The sequence below is a fragment of the Haliotis rubra genome, unplaced genomic scaffold (assembly GCF_003918875.1).
Source record: "Haliotis rubra isolate DU_JTF1 unplaced genomic scaffold, ASM391887v1 Scf84, whole genome shotgun sequence".
NCBI classification, from domain to species: domain Eukaryota; kingdom Metazoa; phylum Mollusca; class Gastropoda; order Lepetellida; family Haliotidae; genus Haliotis; species Haliotis rubra.
Window position 1 is genome coordinate 1311587 of NW_025767568.1, and position 23803 is coordinate 1335389.

A 23803-nucleotide genomic window follows, 5' to 3' on the forward strand; every position below is an offset into this window, starting at 1 on the left:
CGAAAAATTCTCAAGCACGACGTAAAACCCAATTTCACCTCACCTCACCTCGTGTAGCGTATTTGCGCTGTTCCTCCTATCGTTGTGACCCCTCCGTTAAGGATGTCAACTTATTCACATAACAACGTGATTGTTTCTTAAACAACTTTCTCCAGTGATGGATTTAAGAATACCTAACATCGACATTGTTGAGTACATGGTATTCATTGCCGAGTAGCGTACTGAAATTTAAAGGACTATTCCCAATTTGGAGTTATTATGCAATTCATTGTTTTAGTTTGGAGACAAAATGACACCATACTTGTCGGGGACAACCCGCTACCCCTTTCGTCACGTGGTACTCAGCAGCTGGCGAACCTCATACATTGACGTGCGGGTTAATAATCAGATCACAACTTATCCTGACTCACCAGTAGTTTTCTTAGTTCCAAATCAAACATATAACAATATCAGCTGATAGGTATAGTTTATTTTTTATCTCAGTGTATAAAGCACTAAACAGTTTAGTAAATACACAACACACATCAAACAGATGATTTAACATCTTAAAGACATGGACAATAAATGGTCTTCAGAAAGCCATTCTCGTAAGAGTGCTGACTTGGTTGATGCATCGTATCCCCATTGGGTAGATATCGATGTTCATGAAGCCGCTATGGCTGAGTGGGTTAAGTCCCTGGTTTGGGTTGCTGACTCTGAGGAGGTGGGTTCGAATCCCGGATGGGACTCCACCCAACAAAAGAACTAGAATCTGTACTTTACAGAGAATGTGTAATCCCAAATATAAGATATGTTACGATGCTCATGATGTCAATCACTGGATTGCCCAGTCCACACTCGACTATTTACAGATCGCCGTCATAAAGCTGGAATGTTGATGAGAGCGTCGTTAAACAAAAAAACCCAAACACATTAATCAGATACAGAACACACTTCAAACAGTTAATGGAATATTGTACACACTTATAACAGTTAGTTGAATATACAATATTTATATGTATATAATAATTAGCTGAATGCGTAAACTGCTGGACAAAAGAATGTATACACCCCAATTTACAAAAGTTGTCAAAAAGTCACGTGGCTAAAAACATTCGCTGAAACACTGCAAACTTAAGATCCGATACACAACTATGATAAACTTATGTACATCACAACAGAATAACTATATATGTTTTCTTTTACCTTTTAAGAACAGAAACTTAAAAAATGATGATATTTCATTTAAATATTTTCGTTCAGACGAAATGTGCTTAATTACTGATGATATGCAAAAGGCTGTTCTTTGAAACATGTCTTTACAACATATGTCATAAAATGTTCTTTGAAACATATGTCATAAAAATTCTTTATAACATGTGTCATCAACTGCTCTCTACAACATGTGTCATCAACTGTTCTTTACAACATGTGTCATAAACTGTTCTTTACAACGTGTGTCATAAACTGTTCTATACAACATGTGTCAGAAACAGTTCTCTACAACATGCGTCAGAAACAGTTCTTTCCAACATCTGTTATAAACAGTTCTTTACAACATGTGTCAGAAACAGTTCTTTACAACATGCGTCATAACATTTCTTTACAACATCTGTTATAAACAGTTCTTTACAACACATGTCATAACAGTTCTTTGCATGTGTGATAAACTGTTCTTTACAACATGTGTTATAAACAGTGCTTTCCAACATATGTTATAACAGTTCTTTACAACATGTGTCAGAAACAGTTCTTTACAACATGCGTTATAATTAGTTCTTTACAACATGTGTCAGAAATAGTTCTTCACAACATGTGTCAGAAACAGTTCTGTACAACATGTGCCATAAACAGTTTTTTGCAACATATGTCATGAACAGTTCTTTACAATAGATGTCATAACAGTTCTTACAACATGTGTCAGAAACAGTTCCTTACATGTGTTATAACAGTTATTTACAACATGTGTCAGAAATAGATCTTTACAACTTGGAATAGTTTTGAGAAACGCTACAGAACGACTGAGATCTGTAAGCACTTACTTGAAAATCTCGGGGACTTAAATCATGTCAATGGTGATCAGAACATGCAAATGACAAGTAACTGAGCAACAGTTATCCCGACCATAACTAAATTTATATGGAAGGAAATAATTGATTATGATTAAAAGGAACCTCACAATTAGGTTTTAATAAACAAAATGGACGAAATCGGAAACCTGACATCCACATTATTGATAATAATTGTGAGGTCTTGTTGTGTCACACACATCGGGCTGTTTGAACACGTTCTTGGTAAAAGCTTGGAAACAACGGTACAGAGCCAACCGTGAACCACACCGCCGATTTAGGACACAAATGGCGGCTCCTTATGATCCAATGAGCTATATGTGTCCCCGTGAGCTTACAATGCGCAGTGACGTGTTCTTGGTTTGCTCTATTGTTTACAGATTTGGTCACGTCTACCCCACATAGGTACAATGTGTGAAGCCAATTTCTGGTGTCCCCCGCCGTGACATGGCTGGAACATTGCTAAAAGCGTCGTAAAACCATAGTCACTCACTCCTGTCACTGCAATGGCAGTTTAAGGTACTTTAAGTAAGGTCAGTGCACTGCAAGCTGACTCATCATCGTAAATGTACTTTACATGGCTGTCATCCAGAAACGTGAACCAGAAACGACTATTTTTTTTCATTTGTTTTCGCAGAATTGTAAAGCTTGTGGACAAGTATGTTCTATTCCTCAGCTTTACTTTGGTCACCAAGACTGAGACGGGAGAAAACTCCAGATTAATATATAATTCAATAATTGAAGACCTGTTCATTTCGTTGCTAAATGTATCAAAACAGAGGTGCCCAATTACGAGATAGTCGCCGGCCTTAGTTACGGTGAGACCGCCATCGTCACTGCTGATGATGCCACCGTACATGAAGCTGTGATCATTCTTTTCGGTTCGCCACACGAGGGTTCCATCTAGAAAAATGAAAATAGATTTCTTATTTGCTGAATCATAGATAATACATAGTTACACAACAGTACCTCATGCTAATCACCCAGGTAGAACAGATTACCAGTACATCATGATAGACTCCCCAGAAGAACAGATCCCCAGTACATCATGCTAGTGTCCCAAGTAGAATAGATCACAAGTACATCATGCTAGTGTTCCCAGTAGAACAGATCACCAGTACCTCATGCTAATCGCCCAAGTAGAACAGATCACCAGTACCTCATGCTAGTGCTCCCAGTAGAATAGATCACCAGTACATCATGCTAGTGTTCCTACTAGAACAGATCACCAGTACCTCATGCTAGTGTTCCCAGTAGAATAGATCACCAGTACATCATGCTAGTCACTCCAGTAGAACAGATCTCCAGTACATCATGCTAGTCTCCCCGTTAGAACAGATCACCAGTACATCATAATGCACTCCCCAGTAGAACAGATCACCAGTACATCATGATAGTCTCCCCAGTAGACAAGATCACAAGTACATCATGATAGTGTCCCTTGTAGGACACATCACCAGTACATCGTGATAGACTCCCCAGTAGAACAGATCACCAATATATCATGCTAGTGTCCCGAGTACAACAGATCACCGGTACCTCATTCTAGTCTCCCCAGTAGAACAGATCACCAGTATATCATGCTAGTGTCCAGTAGAACATATCACCAGTACGCCATGCTAGTGTCTCAAGTAGAACATATCACAAGTACATCATGCTAGTGTCCCTACTAGAGCATATCACCAGTACATCATGCTAGTGTTCCCAGTAGAACAGTTCAACAGTGCATCATGATGGTCTCCCTAGTAGAACAGATAACCAGTACATCATGCTAGAGTTCCAAGTAGAACAGATCACCAGTACATCATCATGGTCTCTCCAGTAGAACAGATCAGCAGTACCTCATGCTAGTATCCCCAATAGAACAGATCAGCAGTACATCATGATATTCTCCCCAGTAGAACAGATCACAAGTACATCATGAAAGTGTCACTTTTAGAACTGATCACCAGTACATCACAACAGACTCCCTAGTAGAAAAGGCCACAAGTACATCATGATAGACTCCCCAGTAGAACAATCAACAGTACAGCATGCTAGTGTCCCCAGTATAATAGATCACCAGTACACCAAGATAGACTATACAGTAGAACAGATCACCAGTACATCATGTTAGCGTTCCTAGTAGAATAGATCACCAGTACATCATGCTAGTCTCCCCAGTAGAACAGATCACCAATATATCATCTTAGTCTCCCCAGTAGAACAGATCACCAGTACATCATAAGAGACTCCCCAGTAGAGCAGATCACCAGTACATCATGAAAGTCTCCAGAGCATACATATATACAGAGCATACATACATATCACCAGTACATCATGATAGTCTCCCTAGTAGAACAGATAACCAGTACATCATGCTAGTCTCCCCAGTAGAACAAATCACCAGTAGATCATGATAGTCTCCCCAGTAGACAAAATCACCAGTACATCATGCTAGTCTCCCCAGTAGAACAGACCACCAGTATATCATGCTAGTGTCCCTAGTAGAACAGACCACAAGTACATCATGCTAGTCTACCCAGTTGAACAGATCACCAGTACATCATGCTAGCCTCCCCAGTAGAACAGGTCACCAGTATATCATTCTAGTGTCCCCAGTAGAACAGATCACCAGTACATCATGCTAGTCTCCCAAGTAGAACAGATCACCAGTATATCATGCTAGTGTCCCAGTAGAACATATCACCAGTACGTCATGCTAGTGTCTCCAGTAGAACATATCACAAGTACATCATGCTAGTGTCCCTACTAGAACATATCACCAGTACATCATGCTAGTCTCCCCAGTAGAACAGATCACCAGTACATCATGATTAGTTTCCCCAGTAGAACAGATCACCAGTACATCATGCTAGTCTCCCCAGTAGAACAGATCACCAGTACATCATGCTAGTCTCCCCAGTAGAACAGATCACCAGTACATCATGCTAGTCTCCCTAGTAGAACAGATCACCAGTACATCATGCTAGTGTCCCTACTAGAACATATCACCAGTACATCATGCTAGTGTTCCCAGTAGAACAGATCAACAGTGCATCATGATGGTCTCCCCAGTAGAACAGATCACCAATACATCATGATAGTCTCCCCAGTGGAACAGATAACCAGTACATCATGCTAGTGTTCCCAGTAGCACAGATCACCTGTACATCATGACAGACTCCCCAGTAGAACAGATCACCAGTACATAATGCTAGTCTCCCCAGTAGAACAGATCACCAGTACATCATGCTAGTCTACTCAGTAGAAAAGATCACCAGTACATCATGCTAGTGTCCCTAGTAGGACACATCGCCAGTACATCATGATAGTCTCCCCAGTAGAACAGATCACCAGTATATCATGCTAGTGTCCAAAGAAGAATGATCACCAGTACATCATGCTAGTGTCAATATTAGAACAGATCACCAGTACATCATGACACACTCCCCAGTAGAACAGCTAACCAGTACATCATGCTAGTGTCCCTATTAGAACAGGTCACAAGTACATCATGATAGACTCCCCAGTAGAACAGATCGCTAGTACATCATGCTAGTCTCCCCAGTAGAACAGATAACCAGTACATCATGCTAGTTTCCCCAGTAGAACAGATCACCAGTACATCATGCTAGTCTACTCAGTAGAAAAGATCACGAGTATATCATGCTAGTGTCCTAAGTAGAAAGATCATAAGTACATCATGCTAGTGTCACTATGAAAACAGATCACCAGTACATCATGCTAGTGTCCCCAGTAGAACAGATCACCAGTACATCATGATAGACTCCCCAGTAGAACAGATCACCAGTACACCATGAAAATCTCTAGATTAGAACATATCACCAGTACATCATGATAGTCTCCAGAGTACAACAGATCACAAGTACCTCATGATAGTCTCCCCAGTAGAACAGATCACCAATACATCATGATAGTGTCCCTTGTAGGACACATCACAGGTACCTCATGCTAGTCTTCCCAGTAGAACAGGACACCAGTACATCATGCTAGTCTCGCCAGTAGAACAGACCACCAGTATATCATACTAGGGTTCCAGTAGAATATATCACCAGTACGTCATGCTAGTGTCTTAAGTAGAACATATCACCAGTACATCATGCTAGTGTTCCCAGTAGAACAGATCACGAATACATGATGATGGTCTCACCAGTAGAACAGACAACCAGGACATCATGCTAGTGTTCCCAGTAGAACAGATCACCTGTACATCATGACAGACTCCCCAGTAGAACAGATCACCAGTACATCATGCTAGTCTCTCCAGTAGAACAGATCACCAGTACACCATTCTAGTCTACTCAGTAGAAAAGATCACAAGTACATCAAGCTGGTGTCCCTAGTAGGACACATCACCAGTACATCATGATAGACTCCCCAGTAGAACAGATTACCAGTATATCATGCTAGTGTCCAAAGAAGAATGATCACCAGTACATCATGCTAGTGTCACTACTAGAACAGATCACCAGTACATCATGACAGACTCCCCAGTGGAACAGATAACCAGTACATCATGCTAGTGTCCCTATTAGAACAGATCACCAGTACATCATGCTAGTCTACTCAGTAGAAAAGATCACCTGTATATCATGCTAGTGTCCCAAGTAGAAAGATCATAAGTACATCATGCTAGTGTCACTATTAAAACATATCACCAGTACATCATGCAGTCCCCCCAGTAGAACAGATCACCAGTACATCATGATAGTGTTCCCAGTAGAAGAGGTCAACAGTACATCATGCTAGTATCACTATTGAAACAGATCACCAGTACATCATGCTAGTGTCACCAGTAGAATAGATCACCAGTACATCTTGTTAGGCTCTCCAATAGAACAGATCACCAGTTTATCATGCAAGTGTTCCCAGTAGAACAGATCACCAGTACATCATGATAGGCTCCCCAGTAGAACAGATCACCAGTACACCATGAAAATCTCTAGATTAGAACATATCACCAGTACATCATGATAGGTTCCAGAGTAGAACAGATCACCAGTACATCATGCTAGTCTCCCCACCAGAACAGATCACAAGTACCTCATGATAGTCTCCCCAGTAGAACAGATCACCAATACATCATGCTAGTGTCCCTTGTAGGACACATCACCGGTACCTCATGCTAGTCTTCCAATTAGAACAGGTCACCAGTACATCATGCTAGTCTCGCCAGTAGAACAGATCACCAGTATATCATGCTAGGGTTCCAGTAGAACATATCACCAGTACGTCATGCTAGTGTCTTTAGTAGAACATATCACCAGTACATCATGCTAGTGTTCCCAGAAGAACAGATCAACAATGCATCATGATGGTCTCCCCAGTAGAACAGATAACCAGTACATCATGCTGGTGTTCCCAGTAGAACAGATCACCAGTACATCATGACAGACTCCCCAGTAGAACACATCACCAGTACATCATGCTAGTCTCCCCAGTAGAACAGATCACCAGTACATCATGCTAGTCTACTCAGTTTGAAAAGATCACCAGTATCTCATGCTAGTGTCCCAGGTAGAAAGATCACCAGTACATCATGCTCGAGTCACTATTAGAACAGATCACCAGTACATTATGACATACACCCCAGTAGAACAGATCACAAGTACCTCATGCTAGAGTCCCCAGTAGAGCATATCACCAGTACATAATGATAGACTACCCAGTAGAACAGGTCACCAGTACATCATGCTAGTGTCCATATTAGAACAGATCACTTGTACATTATGATAAACTCCCCAGTAGAACACATCAGCAGGACCTAATGCTAGTGTTCCCTGTAGAACAGATCAACAGAACATCGTGATGGTCTTCCCAGTAGAACTGATCACCAGTACATCATGCTAGTCTCCACAGTTGAACAGATCACCAGTACATCATACTAGTGTTCCCAGTAGCATAGATCACCAGTACATCATGATAGACTCCCCAGTAGAACAGGTCACCTGCACATCATGCTATTGTCCCTAGTAGAACAGATCACCAGTATATCACTCTAGTAGCCCAAGTACAACAGATCACCAGTATATCATGCATGCTAGTGTCTCCCCAGTAGAACATCATGCTATGTCACTACAGTACATATCATGCTAGTGTCTCCCCAGTAGAACAGATCACCAGTATATCACTCTAGTAGCCCAAGTACAACAGATCACCAGTATATCATGCTTGTGTTCCAGTAGAACATATCACCAGTACGTCATGCTAGTGTCTCTAGTAGAACATATCACAAGTACATCATGCTAGTGTCCCTACTAGAACATATCACCAGTACATCATGATAGTCTCCCCAGTAGAACAGATAACCAGCACACCATGCTAGTCTCCCCAGTAGAACAGATCACCAGTAGATCATGATAGTCTCCCCAGTAGACAAAATCACCAGTACATCATGCTAGTCTCCCCAGTACAACAGACCACCAGTATATCATGCTAGTGTCCCTAGTAGGACAGACCACAAGTACATCATGCTAGTCTACCGAGTAGAACAGGTCACCAGTACATAATGCTAGTCTCCCAAGTAGAACAGATCACCAGTATATCACTCTAGTGTCCCCAGTAGAACAGGTCACCAGTACATCATGCTAGTCTCCCCAGTAGAACAGATAACCAGTATATCATGCTAGTGTCCCAGTAATACATATCACTTGTACGTCATGCTAGTCTCTCCAGTAGAACATATCGCAAGGACATCATGCTAGTGTTCCATGTAGAACAGATTAACAGAACATCGTGATGGTCTCTCAAGTAGAACAGATCACCAGTACCTCATGCTAGTGTCCCCATTAGAACAGATCACAAGTACATAATGCTAGTCTCCCCAGTAGAACAGGACACCAGTACATCATAATAGTATCCCCAGTAGAACAGATCACCGGTACGTCATGCTAGTCTCCCTAGTAGAACAGATCACCAGTACCTCAAGCTAGTCTCCCCAGCAGAACAGATCACCAGTCCATCATGATAGTCTCCCCAGTAGAACGGATTACTAGTACATCATGATAGTCTCCACAGTACAACAGATCAACAGTACACCATGCCAGTGTCCCTATTAGAACAGATCTCCAGTACATCATGTTAGTGTCACTATTAGAACAGATCACCAGTACATCCTGATAAACTCCCCAGTAGAACAATCACCAGTACATCATGATTGACTCCCCAGTACAACAGCTCCCCAGTACATCATGCTAGTGTCCCTATTAGAACAAGTCACCAGTACATCATGATAGACTCCCCAGTAGAACAGCTAACCAGTACATCATGCTAGTGTCACTATTAAAACAGCTCTCCAGTACATCATGATAGACTCCCCAGTAGATCAGATCACGAGTACCTCATTCTAGTCTCCCCAGTGGAACAGATCACCAGAACACCATGCTAGTCTCCCGAGCAGAACAGATCACCAGTACACCATGCTAGTCTCCCGAGCAGAACAGATCACCAGTACCTCATGCTAGTGTCCCTATTAGAACAGATCCCTAGTACATCATGATAGACTCCACAGCAGAACAGATCACCAGTACATCATGCTAGTCTCCCCAGTAGAACAGATCAACAGTACATCTTGCTAGTGTCCCTATTAGAACAGATCACCAGTACATCATGATAGACTCCCGAGCAGAACAGATCAACAGTACATCATGATAAACTCCCCAGTAGAACAGATCACCAGTACATCATGCTAGACTCCCTAGTAGAACATATCACCAGAACATCATGCTGGTCTCCCTAGTAGAACAGATCACCAGTACATCATGATAGTCTCCCTAGTAGAACATATCACCAGTACATCATGCTAGTCTCCCTAGTAGAACAAATCACTAGTACATCATGATACACTCCCCAGTAGAACACATTACTAGTACATCATGATAGTCTTCCCATTAGAACAGATCACCAGTACATCATGGTAGACTCTCCAGTAAAACAGGTCACCAGTACATCATGTTAGTGTCCGTAGTAGAACAGATCACCAGTACCTCATGCTAGTCTCCCCATTAGAACAAATCACATGTACATCATGCTAGTCTCCCCAGTAGAACTGATTACCAGTACATCATGATAGTCTCTCCAGTAGAACAGATCAACAGTACATCATGCTAGTGTCACTATTAGAACAGATCAACAGTACATCATGATAGACTCCCGAGCAGAACAGGTCACCAGTACATAATGATAGACTCCCCAGTAGAAGAGATCGCCAGTACGTCATGATAGACTCCCAAGTAGAACAGGTCACCAGTACATAATGATAGTGTCACTATTAGAACAGATCACCAGTACATAATGATAGACTCCCCAGTAGAACGTATCACCAGTACATCATGCTAGTCTCCGAGGTAGAACAGATCAACAGTACATGATGCTAGTCTCCCCAGCTGAACAGATCACCAGTACATCATGATAGTCTCCCTAGTAGAACATATCACCAGTACATCATACTTGTCTCCCTAGTAAAACAGATCACCAGAACATCATGATAGTCTCCCTAGTAGAACATATCACCAGTATATGATGCTCGTCTCCCTAGTAGAACAGATCACAAGTACATCATGAAGGACTCCCCAGTAGAACACATTACTAGTACATCATGATAGTCTCCCCAGCAGAACAGATCACCAGTACATCATGCTAGTCTCCCGAGAAGAACAGATCACCAGTATATCATGCTAGTCTCCCCAGTAGAACAAATCACATGTACATTATGATAGACTTCCCAGTAGAACACATTATTAGTACATCATGCTAGTCCCCCCAGTAGAACAGATCACCAGTACTTCAAGATAGTCTCCCCAGTAGAAGAGATCAACAGTACATCATGCTAGTTTCACTATTGGAACAGATCACCACTACATTATGATAGACTCCCAACTACAAGAGTATACCAGGAAGGCATGCTATTGTCCCTATTGGAACAGATCACCAGTACATAATGATAGACTCCCCAGTAGAACAGGTCACCAGTACATTATGATAGACTCCCCAGTAGAACAGATCACCAGTACATCATGATAGTCTCCCCAGCAGAACAGATCACCAGTACCTCATGCTAGTCTCCCCAGGTGAACAGATCAGCGGTACGTCACGCTAGTGTTCCCAGTAGAACAGGTCACCAGTACCTCATGCTAGTTTCCCCAGTAGAACAGATCACCGGTACGTCATGCTATTGTCCCTAGTAGAACAGATCACCAGTACATCATGATGGTTTCCCCAGCAGAACAGGTCACCAGTACATCATGCTAGTCTCCCCAGTAGAACAGATCACCGGTACGTCATGCTTGTCTCCCTAGTAGAACAGATCACCAGTACCTCATGCTAGTCTCCCAAGTACAACAGTTCACCAGTACATCATGATAGTGTCCCTATTAGAACGGGTCAACAGTACATCATGCTAGTTTCACTATTGGAACAGATCACCACTACATTATGATAGACTCCCAAGTACAAGAGTATACCAGGAAGGCATGCTATTGTCCCTATTGGAACAGATCACCAGTACATAATGATAGACTCCCCAGTAGAACAGGTCACCAGTACATTATGATAGACTCCCCAGTAGAACAGATCACCAGTACATCATGATAGTCTCCCCAGCAGAACAGATCACCAGTACCTCATGCTAGTCTCCCCAGGTGAACAGATCAGCGGTACGTCACGCTAGTGTTCCCAGTAGAACAGGTCACCAGTACCTCATGCTAGTTTCCCCAGTAGAACAGATCACCGGTACGTCATGCTATTGTCCCTAGTAGAACAGATCACCAGTACATCATGATGGTTTCCCCAGCAGAACAGGTCACCAGTACATCATGCTAGTCTCCCCAGTAGAACAGATCACCGGTACGTCATGCTTGTCTCCCTAGTAGAACAGATCACCAGTACCTCATGCTAGTCTCCCAAGTACAACAGTTCACCAGTACATCATGATAGTGTCCCTATTAGAACGGGTCAACAGTACATTATGATAGACTCCCCAGTAGAACAGTTCACCAGTACGTCATGCTAGTGTCCCTATTGGAACAGATCACCAGTACATCATGATAGTCTTCCCAGTAGAACAGATCACCAGTACATCATGCTAGTCTCCCCAGCAGAACAGATCACCAGTACATCATGATAGTCTCCCCAGCAGAACAGATCACCAGTACATCATGATAGTCTCCCCAGCAGAACAGATCACCAGTACATCATGCTAGTCTTCCTAGTAGAATAGATCACCAGTACATCATGATAGTCTCCCTAGTAGAACATATCACCAGTACATCATGCTAGTCTCCCTAGTAGAACAGATCACAAGTACATCATGATAGACTCCCCAGTAAATCACATTACTAGTACATCATGACAGTCTCCCCAGTAGAACAGATCACCAGTACATCATGCTAGTCTCCCCAGTAGAACAGATCACCAGTACATCATGATAGTCTCCCCAGCATAACAGATCACCAGTACATCATGATTGTCTCCCTAGTAGAACATATCACCAGTACATCATGCTAGTCTCCCTAGTAGAACAGATCACAAGTACATCATGATAGACTCCCCAGTAAATCACATTACTAGTACATCATGATAGTCTCCCCAGTAGAACAGATCACCAGTACATCATGCTAGTCTCCCCAGTAGAACAAATCACATGTACATCATGCTAGTCTCCCCAGTAGAACTGATTACCAGTACATCATGATAGTCTCTCCAGTAGAACAGATCAACAGTACATCATGCTAGTGTCACTCTTAGAACAGATCAACAGTACATCATGATAGACTCCCGAGCAGAACAGGTCACCAGTACATAATGATAGACTCCCCAGTAGAAGAGATCGCCAGTACGTCATGATAGACTCCCAAGTAGAACAGGTCACCAGTACATAATGATAGTGTCACTATTAGAACAGATCACCAGTACATAATGATAGACTCCCCAGTAGAACGTATCACCAGTACATCATGCTAGTCTCCGAGGTAGAACAGATCAACAGTACATGATGCTAGTCTCCCCAGCTGAACAGATCACCAGTACATCATGATAGTCTCCCCTAGTAGAACATATCACCAGTACATCATACTTGTCTCCCTAGTAAAACAGATCACCAGAACATCATGATAGTCTCCCTAGTAGAACATATCACCAGTATATGATGCTCGTCTCCCTAGTAGAACAGATCACAAGTACATCATGAAGGACTCCCCAGTAGAACACATTACTAGTACATCATGATAGTCTCCCCAGCAGAACAGATCACCAGTACATCATGCTAGTCTCCCGAGAAGAACAGATCACCAGTATATCATGCTAGTCTCCCCAGTAGAACAAATCACATGTACATTATGATAGACTTCCCAGTAGAACACATTATTAGTACATCATGCTAGTCCCCCCAGTAGAACAGATCACCAGTACTTCATGATAGTCTCCCCAGTAGAAGAGATCAACAGTACATCATGCTAGTTTCACTATTGGAACAGATCACCACTACATTATGATAGACTCCCAACTACAAGAGTATACCAGGAAGGCATGCTATTGTCCCTATTGGAACAGATCACCAGTACATAATGATAGACTCCCCAGTAGAACAGGTCACCAGTACATTATGATAGACTCCCCAGTAGAACAGATCACCAGTACATCATGATAGTCTCCCCAGCAGAACAGATCACCAGTACCTCATGCTAGTCTCCCCAGGTGAACAGATCAGCGGTACGTCACGCTAGTGTTCCCAGTAGAAGAGGTCACCAGTACCTCATGCTAGTTTCCCCAGTAGAACAGATCACCGGTACGTCATGCTATTGTCCCTAGTAGAACAGATCACCAGTACATCATGATGGTTTCCCCAGCAGAACAGGTCACCAGTACATCATGCTAGTCTCCCCAGTAGAACAGATCACCGGTACGTCATGCTTGTCTCCCTAGTAGAACAGATCACCAGTACCTCATGCTAGTCTCCCAAGTACAACAGTTCACCAGTACATCATGATAGTGTCCCTATTAGAACGGGTCAACAGTACATTATGATAGACTCCCCAGTAGAACAGTTCACCAGTACGTCATGCTAGTGTCCCTATTGGAACAGATCACCAGTACATCATGATAGTCTTCCCAGTAGAACAGATCACAAGTACATCATGCTAGTCTCCCCAGCAGAACAGATCACCAGTACATCATGATAGTCTCCCCAGCAGAACAGATCACCAGTACATCATGATAGTCTCCCCAGCAGAACAGATCACCAGTACATCATGCTAGTCTTCCTAGTAGAATAGATCACCAGTACATCATGATAGTCTCCCTAGTAGAACATATCACCAGTACATCATGCTAGTCTCCCTAGTAGAACAGATCACAAGTACATCATGATAGACTCCCCAGTAAATCACATTACTAGTACATCATGATAGTCTCCCCAGTAGAACAGATCACCAGTACATCATGCTAGTCTCCCCAGTAGAACAGATCACCAGTACATCATGATAGTCTCCCCAGCAGAACAGATCACCAGTACATCATGATAGTCTCCCCAGCATAACAGATCACCAGTACATCATGATAGTCTCCCTAGTAGAACATATCACCAGTACATCATGCTAGTCTCCCTAGTAGAACAGATCACAAGTACATCATGATAGACTCCCCAGTAAATCACATTACTAGTACATCATGATAGTCTCCCCAGTAGAACAGATCACCAGTACATCATGATAGGCTCCCCAGAAGAACGTATCACCAGTACATCATGCTTGTCTCCCGAGTAGAACAGATCACCAGTATATCATGCTCGTCTCCCCAGTAGAAAGATCACCAGTACTTCATGCTAGTCTCCCGAGCAGAACAGATAACCAGTACATCATGATAGTATCCCCAGTAGAACTGATCACCAGTACATCATGATAGTCTCCCCAGCAGAACAGATCACCCGTACATCATGCTAATCTCCCCAGCAGAACAAATCACATGTACATTATGATAGACTTCCCAGTAGAACACATTATTAGTACATCATGCTAGTCCCCCCAGTAGAACAGATCACCAGTACTTCATGCTAGTCTCCCGAGCAGAACAGATAACCAGTACATCATGATAGTCTCCCCAGTAGAAGAGATCAACAGTACATCATGCTAGTTTCACTATTGGAACAGATCACCACTACATTATGATAGACTCCCAAGTACAAGAGTTCACCAGGAAGGCATGCTATTGTCCCTATTGGAACAGATCACCAGTACATAATGATAGACTCCCCAGTAGAACAGGTCACCAGTACATTATGATAGAGCTCCCCAGTAGAACAGATCACCAGTACATCATGATAGTCTCCCCAGCAGAACAGATCACCAGTACCTCATGCTAGTCTCCCCAGGTGAACAGATCAGCGGTACGTCACGCTAGTGTTCCCAGTAGAACAGGTCACCAGTACCTCATGCTAGTTTCCCCAGTAGAGACAGATCACCTGTACGTCATGCTAGTGTCCCTAGTAGAACAGATCACCAGTACATCATGATGGTTTCCCCAGCAGAACAGGTCACCAGTACATCATGCTAGTCTCCCCAGTAGAACAGATCACCGGTACGTCATGCTTGTCTCCCTAGTAGAACAGATCACCAGTACCTCATGCTAGTCTCCCAAGTACAACAGTTCACCAGTACATCATGATAGTGTCCCTATTAGAACGGGTCAACAGTACATTATGATAGACTCCCCAGTAGAACAGTTCACCAGTACGTCATGCTAGTGTCCCTATTGGAACAGATCACCAGTACATCATGCTGGTCTCCCCAGCAGAACAGATCACCAGCATATCATGCAACTGTCCCCAGTAGAACAGATCACCGGTACGTCATGCTAGTCTCCCTAGTAGAACAGATCACAAGTACCTCCTGCTAGTCTCCCAAGTACAACAGTTCACTAGTACATCATGCTAGTGTCCCTATTGGAACAGATCACCAGTACATCATGAAAGTCTTCCCAGTAGAACAGATCACCAGTACATCATGCTAGTCTCCCCAGTAGAACAGATCACCAGTACATCATGATAGTCTCCCCAGCAGAACAGATCACCAGTACATCATGATAGTATCCCCAGTAGAACTGATCACCAGTACATCATGATAGTCTCCCCAGCAGAACAGATCACCCGTACATCATGCTAATCTCCCCAGCAGAACAAATCACATGTACATTATGATAGACTTCCCAGTAGAACACATTATTAGTACATCATGCTAGTCTCCCCAGTAGAACAGATCACCAGTACTTCATGCTAGTCTCCCGAGCAGAACAGATAACCAGTACATCATGATAGTCTCCCCAGTAGAAGAGATCAACAGTACATCATGCTAGTTTCACTATTGGAACAGATCACCACTACATTATGATAGACTCCCAAGTACAAGAGTTCACCAGGAAGGCATGCTATTGTCCCTATTGGAACAGATCACCAGTACATAATGATAGACTCCCCAGTAGAACAGGTCACCAGTACATTATGATAGACTCCCCAGTAGAACAGATCACCAGTACATCATGATAGTCTCCCCAGCAGAACAGATCACCAGTACCTCATGCTAGTCTCCCCAGGTGAACAGATCAGCGGTACGTCACGCTAGTGTTCCCAGTAGAACAGGTCACCAGTACCTCATGCTAGTTTCCCCAGTAGAACAGATCACCTGTACGTCATGCTATTGTCCCTAGTAGAACAGATCACCAGTACATCATGATGGTTTCCCCAGCAGAACAGGTCACCAGTACATCATGCTAGTCTCCCCAGTAGAACAGATCACCGGTACGTCATGCTTGTCTCCCTAGTAGAACAGATCACCAGTACCTCATGCTAGTCTCCCAAGTACAACAGTTCACCAGTACATCATGATAGTGTCCCTATTAGAACGGGTCAACAGTACATTATGATAGACTCCCCAGTAGAACAGTTCACCAGTACGTCATGCTAGTATCCCTATTGGAACAGATCACCAGTACATCATGCTGGTCTCCCCAGCAGAACAGATCACCAGCATATCATGCAACTGTCCCCAGTAGAACAGATCACCGGTACGTCATGCTAGTCTCCCTAGTAGAACAGATCACAAGTACCTCCTGCTAGTCTCCCAAGTACAACAGTTCACTAGTACATCATGCTAGTGTCCCTATTGGAACAGATCACCAGTACATCATGAAAGTCTTCCCAGTAGAACAGATCACCAGTACATCATGCTAGTCTCCCCAGTAGAACAGATCACCAGTACATCATGATAGTCTCCCCAGCAGAACAGATCACCAGTACATCATGATAGTCTCCCCAGCATAACAGATCACCAGTACATCATGATAGTCTCCCTAGTAGAACATATCACCAGTACATCATGCTAGTCTCCCTAGTAGAACAGACCACAAGTACATCATGATAGACTCCCCAGTAAATCACATTACTAGTACATCATGATAGTCTCCCCAGTAGAACAGATCACCAGTACATCATGATAGACTCCCCAGAAGAACGTATCACCAGTACATCATGCTTGTCTCCCGAGTAGAACAGATCACCAGTATATCATGCTCGTCTCCCGAGTAGAACAGATCACCAGTACTTCATGCTAGTCTCCCGAGCAGAACAGATAACCAGTACATCATGATAGTATCCCCAGTAGAACTGATCACCAGTACATCATGATAGTCTCCCCAGCAGAACAGATCACCAGTACATCATGCTAATCTCCCCAGCAGAACAGATCACCAGTACATCATGCTAGTCTCCCCAGTAGAACAGATCACCAGTACATCATGATAGTCTCCCCAGCAGAACAGGTCACCAGTACATCATGATAGTCTCCCCAGTAGAACAGATCACCAGTACATCATGCTAGTCTCCCCAGTAGAACAGATCACCAGTACGTCATGCTAGTCTCCCCAGCAGAACAGATCACCAGTATATCATGCTGGTCTCCCCAGCAGAACAGATCACCAGCATATCATGCAATTGTCCCCAGTAGAACAGATCACCGGTACGTCATGCTAGTCTCCCTAGTAGAACAGATCACAAGTACCTCCTGCTAGTCTCCCAAGTACAACAGTTCACTAGTACATCATGCTAGTGTCCCTATTGGAACAGATCACCAGTACATCATGATAGTCTCCCCAGTAGAACAGATCACCAGTACATCATGATAGTATCCCCAGCAGAACTGATCACCAGTACATCATGATAGTCTCCCCAGCAGAACAGATCACCAGTACATCATGCTAATCTCCCCAGCAGAACAGATCACCAGTACATCATGCTAGTCTCCCCAGTAGAACAGATCACCAGTACCTCATGCTAGTTTCCCCAGTAGAACAGTTCACCGGTATGTCATGCTAGTCTCCCTAGTAGAACAGATCACCAGTACCTCCTGGTAGTCTCCCCAGTAGAACAGATCACCGGTACGTCATGCTAGTCTCCCTAGGAGAACAGATCACAAGTACCTCCTGCTAGTCTCCCAGTACAACAGTTCACTAGTACATCATGCTAGTGTCCCTATTAGAACGGGTCAACAGTACATTATGATAGACTCCCCAGTAGAACAGTTCACCAGTACGTCATGCTAGTGTCCCTATTGGAACAGAACACCAGTACATCATGATAGTCTCCCCAGTAGAACAGATCACCAGTACATCATGATAGTCTCCCGAACAGAACTGATCACCAGTACATCATGATAGTCTCCCCAGTAGAACAGATCACCAGTACATCATGATAGTCTCCCCAGCAGAACAGATCACCAGTACATCATGCTAATCTCCCCAGCAGAACAGATCACCAGTACATCATGCTAGTCTCCCCAGTAGAACAGATCACCAGTACATCATGATAGTCTCCCCAGCAGAACAGGTCACCAGTACATCATGCTAGTCTCCCCAGTAGAACAGATCACCAGTACATCATGCTAGTCTCCCTAGTAGAACAGATCACCAGTACATCATGCTAGTCTCCCCAGCAGAACAGATCACCAGCATATCATGCAAGTGTCCCCAGTAGAACAGATCACAAGTACATCATGCTAGTGTTCCCAAGTAGAACAGGTCACCAGTACATCATGAAAGTCTCCGCAGTAGAACAGATCAACAGTACATTATGCTAGTCTCCCCAGTAGAACAGATCACCAGTACATCATGCTAGTCTCCCCAGTAGAACATAACACCAGTACATCATGCTTGTCTCCTAGTAGAACAGATCACCAGTACATCATGATAGTCTGCCTAGTAGAAAATATCACCAGTACATCATGCTAGTCTCCCTAGTAGAACAGATCATATGTACATCATGATAGACTCCCCAGTAGAACACATTACTAGTACATCATGATAGTCTCCACAGTAGAACAGATCACCAGTACATCATGATAGAATCCCCAGTAGAACGTATCTCCAGTACATCATGCTAGTCTCCCGAGTAGAACAGATCACCAGTACATCATGCTAGTCTCCCCAGCAGAACAGATCACAAGTACATCATGATAGACTCCACAGTAGAACACATTACTAGTACATCATGATAGTCTCCCCAGTAGAACAGATCACCAGTACATCATGATAGACTCCCCAGTAGAACGTATCACCAGTACATCATGCTAATCTCCCGAATAGAACAGATCACCAGTATATCATGCTCGTCTCCCCAGTAGAACAGATCACCAGTACATCGTGCTAGTCTCCCCAGCAGAACAGATCACTGGGTACGATGTGTGAAGCCCATTCCCGGTGTTCCCCTCCGTAATATTGCTGGAATATAGCTAAAAACGGCGTAAAACTAAACTCACTCACTCACTCACTTGTGATGTTTACGGTCTTGTCTTTATCCAAGAAGAGGTGTGCAGCGGCCGGTACGGTCTTTTTCACTGAAAATATATCAACTGACAGCATTTTATAGAGAATAAAGAATAAAGTGAATCAACAAAATTGTCAGACCCGCCATTGATTCATTTTTTGACTCTGTTTGTTTATTTAACGCCGCACCCAGCAATATTTCAGCTATACGATGGTGGTCAGTAAATAATCGAGTCTTAAGTAAACAATATAGTGATCAACATCATGAGCATCGATCTACGCAACTGGGATACTATGACATGTTTCAACCAGGTCAGCGAGCTTGACCACCCGATCCTCTTACGACAAGCAAGTGTTGCTGAAAACCAATTCTAGCCCGGATCTTCTCGGCTCCATAGAGAGTGAGTATGTTTTAGCAATATTCCAGCAATTTCGCTGCGGGGACATCAGAAATGGGCTCCACACATATTAACTATGTGAGGATTAGAACCCAGGTCTTCGGGTTCACAAGCTTACGCTTTAACCACAAGGCCATCCCACGGCCTCCGTAGATTAAGAGTACATGATTATGTTTTCCGTATTAATAAATTGTTTTAGTTATGATTCTCCTGCACTACCCGGACGAACAAAAGAAACTTTACCAAAAGTTATTCGAATTTGGATTCCAACACGAAATAATGTTCCCCAATAATGGCCAAAAGTTGAAATGCAAACGGCACCGTTGCAACATATTGCTTTATATCCTCAGACTTTTGTTTGATATGCTTTGCTACTACTGGAAATATACTGAGGGGACAAAATAAGGGACCACATGAAAGCACAAGTGTTCCTTTATTTTTTTCCCAGGTTTCTTCACAAGCTTTGCAAGCGTTCCTTTATTTTTTTCCAGGCTTCTTCACAAGCTTTGCAAGTGTTCCTTTAATGTTTTCCAGGTTTCTTCACAAGCTTTGCAAGTGTTCCTTTATTTTTTCCAAGGTTTCTTCACAAGCTTTGTATCGCATAGCTTGTGAAGAAACCTGGGGGAAAAAAAACACTTGTGCTTCCATGTGATCCCTTACTTTTTTCTCTTAGTATATAACTGCAACGTTATCACTGAGTGCATATGTGTACATGAACGGTTGACAATATTTGTCAGTGCGTGTATAAATGCTATTATGAGATTTTGACTGTATCATGAACATGTGTTTATGAATCACTGGATCTGTGAAGGCCCATGCTTGTCGTAAGAGGCGACTAACGGGTTCGGGTGGTTCGGCTCGCTGACTTGGTTGACACATGAAATGGTATCTCAGTTGGGTCGATCGATGTTCGTGTTGTTGATCAAACAAACAAATACGAATGTTGATACCACGTATTCGCGAAAGGTGAGCGTATCCTGCTCTACTTGGGTCAAGCGTCATAAACACTTGCAATAAAGATGTTCTGCTGCTGTTGTGTTGGCGAACCCTTTGTCTATGGACGTGCGAATTTTCATCTTTTTTACCTTTGTAATTACATTAAATTATTGCTCGTAAACCAACGCAATCATAAAGTTGGTGTTATGAGAAATGGATGGCACGAATGATATGCACTATGCGTTGATCATTGATGGCGGTAAAATGTTTTGAATAGGGGGTCTCATTTTGGGCCAGGAAAAAAAAATCCTTGCAGATGTGGGTTGAGATCTGTTGTACATAAAATAAAGAAAAATAAAGAAAGCCCAAACTAACTTGAATGTTAAAAAGCAAAAACAAAAACAAAAACAAAAACAAAAACAAAAACAAAAAACAAAACAAAACAAAACAAAACAAAACATTTCAATGTTTCCCTTCGGCCGACCAATTATTACTTTGGCGCCGACTCAAACTCAGGCTCCGCCGACTGCTGCTTCAATTGCTTGCTTCCTGTGTCAGTGTTGGGAGGAAAACTGTAGGTACAAGACAAGTGTAAACTGACAAGAAGGCTTTGCGCTAGATCTTGACATTCTTCTTTCTTTATATTTCATTTACTGATACAGTCTCATATATTAAAGAACGGGGTGTCTGACTTTGTGATAGTTGCATCTGATTCAATCTATATACTCATGGAAACAAATAAGGGAACACATGAAAGTGCAAGTGTTCCTTTATTCTTTTCAGGATTTCTTCACAAGGTATGTATTGCACTGAGGGTGAAATTCTGGAAATAAGCAAAGGAACACTTGTACCTTCATGTATTCCCTCATTCGTTTCTGTAAGTATACTTATATATATTTTGATGTTCAGCTTCATATTTGATCCGCTTTTGCTTCCAGAGCAATCAGTATTAGGGGCTAAAAATCCGCAAATTTGACAACTAATGATTTTGCTGTATTTATTTTGTATTTCAGGAATACATAATAAAACAGAATAACTTAGTTTTTTAAGACAGGTGTTTACTACTTTTCGAGATGCAGATTTCCCATAGCCACTCCTAAACAGGCACAATTAAGCAGAATAAAAAATAGATCTTTTTTGTCTTCATGACTGTCGTAGATATGAACAAATCAAGATTAATTAATTCTTGTGTCTTTTTTTTTATTTTTCACCGACAGGCCCCCGGACTTTACATCATGTCGGCTACGTGAACCTTAACGCTGACCTTATACAAACTACAATCATATGGATTTGACTCCTGTTAGAAATAAAACAGCAAAGGCTAGTCAGCAATCGATTCACACGGGATTAAGTGTGAGCCGACTAATAGTTGTTAATAGAGGGTTAATAGCATGGGCACTCGTGACGCTGATAAAAAACAGAAACAGATTGCATTAAGGAGCGTAGACAAAGAAAGACCAAGCGGAATTTTATCTTACCTCACACATAAATGTCGCTTTCTGATTGGCTGAGCGCTCTTCTATTATTTTCAATGTACCACGCTTACAAGTGAGTAACATTTCATTATCCTACCTTCATGTAAAATACTTTATTTTCATTGGTCAATGACGGTTTAACAAGTTTCCGTGTCACCCTTCAATGAGGGTGAAAACTGGAAAAAATATTACCCGCTGCCACCAAGCTCTCCGCCGAAAAGCTGAAGCGCTAACAATCGTGTGATCGGTAGCGATCTTTAACATAAAATAAAATGATATTTGGTACATTTGACATGGCGGTAAGATAAATACTTTGTATGCTTCTCCCTCCGATAATACGGTCTGATGTACGCCTCTTTGTAGCAGTGTCATCCCTCGCCTACCGGCTCGGGTGACACTGCTACAAAGAGGCGTACATCAGACCGTATTACCCTCGAGAGAAGCATACAACTTATAATGTACCCCGCTGTTAGTGGCAACTCATTTGGTACTTCGCGGTAGTAATTCTTTATCTCGAATAACATTGAAACACGTATGATGTACGGAAATTACCGATGTTTTGCGAATGCAAATCGATGGAAGGGAGATAACTCTAAATCTGTTTTTCTTGTCTGCAAAATCTAGCGATGGCTACAAAAAGATTTGTACCCGTGCTTCAAACTATTCAAAATTAACATTAAGGTGTTCGGTAAGATAAATACGTTGTTCACTGGTTCCTCGGGGCCCATGGGTTGATGTTACCCTCGGTGTTTGTTTATGTTCCCTGAGCCATACATCAACCAATGCCCCCTCGTGACCAGTGAACAACTTATATTGTTATGAATGTGGTCGCCACAGGAGAGCCAGAGACAAGAACGACTTGAGCACAGAGCCAATGCAAGTGATTTTCTGTGAATGATATGTAAACTGTCAGGCAAAGAAAGTACACATTTGCAAATTAGATTTAACAAACGTATTGGAAACGTTATGAAAGCCTTTCTGACTTGAAATCAGCTGCCGAAACAGTTGCAGATTTCAGGACCATGAATATGAATATACTGCATGTATCAAATACGTTTGAATAACCATTTCTTGTTTGTTCAATTCAAGCCGATATGAAACTAAACTATGGTGTGTATCCCATGAAACATAGATATGTAGT

The 23803-nt window shown here is 42.6% G+C and overlaps 1 long non-coding RNA gene across 1 annotated transcript; it reads right to left on the bottom strand.

Annotated features, from left to right (window-relative positions):
* Nucleotides 1–452: 452 nt before the first annotated feature.
* Nucleotides 453–19924, bottom strand: LOC124262463. Its single transcript, XR_006894597.1, has 2 exons — nucleotides 19859–19924; nucleotides 453–2951 (listed from the first exon to the last, which is right to left on the bottom strand). It is a non-coding gene; the product is annotated as an uncharacterized LOC124262463 (long non-coding RNA).
* Nucleotides 19925–23803: the final 3879 nt, after the last annotated feature.